The sequence below is a fragment of the Pseudopodoces humilis genome, chromosome 3, assembly GCF_049639895.1.
Source record: "Pseudopodoces humilis isolate 2021_Gansu_Grassland_sample_001 chromosome 3, ASM4963989v1, whole genome shotgun sequence".
NCBI classification, from domain to species: domain Eukaryota; kingdom Metazoa; phylum Chordata; class Aves; order Passeriformes; family Paridae; genus Pseudopodoces; species Pseudopodoces humilis.
The window spans coordinates 28,713,618-28,719,617 of NC_142202.1; positions in this window are offsets into that span (position 1 = coordinate 28,713,618).

The window sequence follows — 6,000 nt, forward strand, 5'->3', positions numbered from 1 at the left end:
GGGATCTGTACTGGGGCCTGTATGTTCAATACGTTTATTAATGACACAGATGAGGGTATTGAGTCATTCATTAGTAAATTTGCAGACGACACTAAGCTGGGAGTGTGTGTCAATCTGTTGGAAGGTAGGAAGGCTCTGCAAAGAGACCTGGAATGATTGGATGGATGGGTGGAATCCAATAAGATGACATTTAGTAAGTCTGATGTTTAGTTAAACATCATTAATTTGAGACTTAATTTAATTTAAATAATCTTTCATTTATAGTTAAATTAACTTGAAACTTAATTTTAATAAATCTGAAGTGCTGAATCCTGCATTTTGGCCACAATAACCCCCTGCGACATTATAGACTGGGGACAGTGTGGCTGGACAGTGCCCAGGTGGAAAGGGACCTGGGAGTATTGGTCGACAACCAGCTGAACATGCACCAGCAGTGTGCTGTGGTGGCCAAGAAAGCCAACAGCATTCTGGGCTGTGTCAGGAATAATGATTCCCAGCAGGAACAGGGAGGTCATTCCTCCCCTCTACTCAGCACTGGTGAGGCCACACCTGGAGTGCTGTGTCCAGTTCTGGGCCCCTTGGTTCAGGAAGGACATTGAGACACTTGAGCATGTTCAGAGGAGGGCAACAAGGCTGGTGAGGGGCTTGGAACATGAGCCCTTTGAGGAATGACTGAGGGAGCTGAGGTTGTTTAGTCTGGAGAAAAGGAGACTCAGAGATGACCTTATCGCTCCCTACAACTTCCTGAAAGGTGGCTGTACTCAGGTGGGGGTTGGTCTCTTTCTCCAGGCAGCAACTGACAGAGCGAGAGGACACGATCTCAAACTGTACCAAGGGAAATTTAGGTTGGATATTAGGAAAAAGTTTTTTACAGAAAGAGTGATAAAGGATTGGAATAGTCTGCCTGGGGAAGTGGTGGGTTCACCATCCCTGGAAGTGTTTAAAAACAGACTGGATATGGCACTCAGTGCCATGGTTTAGTTGAGGTGTTAGGGCATAGGTCTCTTCCAACGTAGTGATTCTGTGAAACAGGTTCTGTGATTTCATAATGTCTGGGGTTTTAAGCAAGTCCTGGAATGTGGAGTTGTGAAAATTTTTAAAACTTGAACTCATTTCAATTTTGGTTCCATCTCAATAAACAGATTTTTTTCTATCTCTCCCTTAGCTAAAGGGGCTGGCACTCTTACTATTCACCACTGTTCCAGCACTACTAATAAGATTCAGCATTTGCTGAGTACTTTACATATTTCCCCCGCTGGAAAAATATTAGCTCATTAAATCTTACAGTATTTCTGCAATAAGACCAGTCATTAGACTGGCTTTACTTTACGGGCAAGAATAAGGGAGAATGGAGAGTTTAAGTGACCTAACCATAGTAAATTAATGGCAAAATTTGGATGGTGTTCTTGATTTCTGAATATCCTCTAAAGACTCATGAGAATTATTTTCCTTACTCATTCAGCTAAATAGCTGAATAATCTTGAGCTTGCTCTCTAAAAAAAAAAATGGAGGACTGGTGTGGACTTGGATCTCATAGGTAGTGGGATTTCAAGTTTCTGGAACTGATGTTTTTTCTTCAAAACTCTTTGACACTAACTGTGAGGCACTGGAAGAATGTTAAGGCTGTTGAGTTTTCATGTCTAACTTTGCTAACTCTTGAATGGAGTAGTAAAGCCATACCAGAAGGAGTCATGGGTCTTTGCACATCAGTGTTTGTAAAGCACACCATTCCTGATGGAACAATGGGGGCAGCTGCTCAGTGGTGTGGTTGCTTTCCCTTTGAGTCACACAGTGTGTGTGCTGTGCTGAGTGGTGGCAACAGCATAGGAAGGGGAGTATGGACCTCCCTTGTCCTGGCAAACCTACCCCTCTACACTGAGCCTTGTGGATGGGAAGGCTTAGGACAAACCAGCTTTGTGTTCATTCACGGCCCTCACCATTCATACCAGATTGTGTCTTTGTGTCGTACATGTCTTTGGGAGGTGGCTTTTGATAGGTGCCAGACTCAAAGCAAAGGCTGGATTGGAAATTCGGTGTTGTTACTCATCTGACTCAGCCACTGGCATGTGACAGTGCATCTCCCTTATCTAAATCACAGTTGCCCTGGGTGGGCTTCTCCTTGCATCCTGAAACAACTGGTAATGGCATTAAACCAAAAAATTCTTCAAATGTAGGGGCAACCTTTTCCAACTACCCAGCTTAATGTTTTCTATGAAACATGAACTTCTAAAGTTTGATTGCCACTCCAAGGCCATCTGTATTTCACATGGAGGCCTGTGTGATGATTCACTTTTTACTCGGTTGTTACTGATAAGAAAAGACACTCTTTAGAATTTGATTTCCTCTGTGGACTTTTCTGGGAAATGGAGGTTGGCTGAATAATTTTATTGTAACAGTAAATTCAAAAGGAAAGACTATGTCATTCTTCAACAATACTGCTTTCTGAGATGACAGCACAATAAACTATAGGTGTACAACAAAATCCTAAATGCAATCAGTTGACTCATTGTGTTGGGTAGATGGAATAAGAGCAGTGGTGAAGGGTCACTGAAGTCATGTGGAAGCTTTACCACTGCCTTAAGTCAGCACTGGATGATCTACTTTTGAAGAACAATTGAAACTAAAAGCTCACACTCAAAAAATTCCTTTTGTCAAAGGCAGCTACTCTTTGTGTTTTTGACAAAAGAACTCTTCCAATCTACCATATTTTAAAGAGTTACCTCACAGGATCTGTTAAGATTTTCATCATTTTAATGATAGGACAAGGGGGAATGGCTTTAAACTAAAAGAGGGCAGATTTAGACTAGATTTTAGGAAGAAATTATTAACTGTGAGGGTGTCATGGAGTTACTTTACCTTTAAGAAAGTTTAAGTTGCTGGGAACTGCCTGGAGTCTTTTCTCCTGACCAATTATCGGTCATTGCTGAGAACTGACAGCAGTTTAGGCCATTGAAAAGTGGGATCAACTTGTGAACCCTACCTTAAAGTGTAAAACCAGAGCTCTCTTGGTTCTCTTTGTTTCCTGGCTGGGAAGGGCGGCAGAGCTCCAGGCCTCCCGTTCCCTGCCCAGGCCACGCGGCCGGGCGGGGACTGGGCTGGGCCCAGCGTCTCCCGGCCGGGAGATGCGGGTCCTGTGGAGGGGGTTTTCTCCGGGCTCCGGCCGGGCCGGGCCAAGCCGATCTCTGGCTCGGCTGCAGGTTTTTTGCTGTGGCTGGATTCACTGGAGACTGCTGAGTGAAGAAGGAGAGAGAGAGGCTCTGGGCCTGCAGCGGGCTGGGCGCGGCGACTGCACTCTCCAGAGCAGCCATGAGGAGCTTTCCATCGCAGACGGCTCCAGCTCCTGCACCGGCCGAGGCCACAGAACTACCTACAACAGCCTGGGCAAGATTTTAACTCTTTCATTACCCAGATGAGACTTGCGGATTAATCTTTTTATCCAGAGAGAGAAAAAGAGAGTGATCAACATGAAAAGAGACTTTATAAACTACCAGTGACAGGAAAGAAAAGAAGCTTCAGAAAAGGTAGAGAATTAAGAAGATGCTTTAATTAAGCTGAAATATCTTTCTGTTAAAACTATGGAAATGGACAATAAGGTCTCGAAAACACTCCTTTAATTCATGACAGTAAATAGGGAGGAATAGAGTGTTCAAAGTGTAAATTTTGAGTAAAAAAGTAGAGTAATTATGGTACAGTGAAGTGCTGGAAGGTTTGAAGTCTTGAGAGGCAATGAGAAAACTGTTTTCTAGTGAAGCTCACAGAAACAGATGAAGAAGACTTTTTGCCTTTGAATAACTTATCCTTAAAAATCCCATCCCTAGACTCATGGCCCATACACACTTGAGAGTGATGTGAAAATGGGAGGAGTGGGCTCTAATAACAGCAGCTCTGGGCAGCTAACATTAGAGCAATGGAAAACTATAACAAAAATAGTTTTTCTTGTGAGAAACTCCATAAATTAACAGGAAGAAACTTCTGTTTCTCTATAAAGACTGGTGAAAAGACTGTAGCAAGAATTGGGACTGTTTTAACCATCAAAGTTCCAAAGTTTTTGTCTCTTTTTGTCATGTGAACAAGGGAATAGTGGGTAGACAGGGGATGAAAAGGTTTTTTCTGGAAGTTTATTCTGGTGTTCTTATTGTAGTTTGTCAATAAACTTTCTTTCTTCTTCCCTTTTAAGTTTTATGCCTGTTTTGCTCTTGTTCTAATCCATATCTCACAGCAAGAAATAAGTAATTTTCTTAGTTATTGGTTTAAAACCACGACAGAGGGTGGGGAGGCACCAGAACAGATTGCTCAGAGAAGCTGTGGATGCCTAATCCCTGAAGTGTTCAAGGTAAGGTTGGATGAGGCTGTAAGCAACTTGGTTTAGTGGAAGGTGTCCCTGCTCATGGCAGGCATCTGGAACTCAATGATCTTTAAGGTCTCTCCCAAACTAAACCATTCTGTGATTCAGACTTGAATAATGGTCAGTGTCTGAGGTTTCAAAGAAAAGAAGAGGAAGAGTTTTTTAAAAAGCCAAAGAAAGCACAAGAGATCTTAAATGTTTGCTACTCATGGAATGACAAGAAAATTCTGTTCTGACCCTTGGTTTTCTGCTTCCATCTTGAAGATTTGCTTATCCCTACATTTATGACCAAAATTCACATATTTTTGCATAATAAAATTATGTAGCTTCTTCTGTTGCTTTTCAGTGCCCTGTACACCAGCAGCAATGTATTGATGGTATATCTCATCAGGGATGCAATGAGGGTTGTAAACTGCTAGGTTTGGGAGCTGCTTCGTAGAAGAGGGAGTAGGAGCTGGAGTCAGTAATCACACTATGTCCTGCTGCTTTTATCCCCTGTCGTACATTAATTGATGGATATTAAGTCCGGCAGGGGCTGTTACAATCATCTACACTGAACTTCTGCTTACGTTGTATAATTTAAACATTTTTCTTGCGTTGGACTGAATAACCTGTGACTGCACAAGTATGTATTTGTAGAAACACCATAAATCCTGATTTATTAATTTCACGTCATCAAGAATTCTGAAAAACAAAACAAACAGCTTTGGAAAGCTATTAATGGGATTTTTCTAAATGTAACCAGGAGATAATCAGTGTGTCCAGGGTGATGCTAGAAGTTATTAGCTAAGACCAGGGCACAGAACCAGGTGAGTACACACTCAGCCTGTGTAAAATCCTGTGAAAAAAAATCCTTCCACTCAAACGTCCATAGGATGTTCTCAATCAAATTGAAATACACAATTTGTCTTGCTTAAACCTTGGGTGTTAGTTTCATTAAGTGCTCCTGTATGTGAGACTTCAGTGTGGGGTCTCTTACTGTTCTGAACTGTATTCTAAGGTGAAAAGATGCTCTTTAGAGAACTGGCAGCCAACGTAAGACTAGAGTTCAGAAATGCTTATCTGGTTTTGTTATCTTTTAAGTGGCTGAGCAATTAAGTAGCTGTGCTGCAGTCTTCTTTAACGTGACGCATTTTGGATGTGAAGAGGCAGCTGCTAGCTTCTAGGCTTGACCTCCTAGTTCATACTATTTATATTTTTGACAGAATTAACCATCATAGGGCGAGTTGAATGCAGGGCAGGTACTGATCAGAAAACAGAAATCTATTGAAACTCTTAATCAAGCAGATTTCCACTGTTCCTTATGCAAATACATCATAATTTAGCTCATTTGCTACGCTTTCTAATAAAATGTAAACAAAGAGACACTCCTCTCTGCCCTTTTAAGGGGATGTCATGTGTTTTCTTACGAATTTGGGCCACAGGTTTTGAAGAGAAAATCTGCTTAATGGCCTAGATATTCATAAAGCTGCTAGCAAACATAAAGAGAAAGAGATGAATGACAGATGTGCAGATGCAGTTAGGAGGAATTCTTACAGGTATGAGAGTTGTTTTTCACTGAGTGTGCTCCTCTGCTCACTGAACCCATGTGCAGTGTGCTCTCTGTAGGGTTTCATGGGGACTGAATGCATTTATTCTGAAGTCTAAGTAACAAG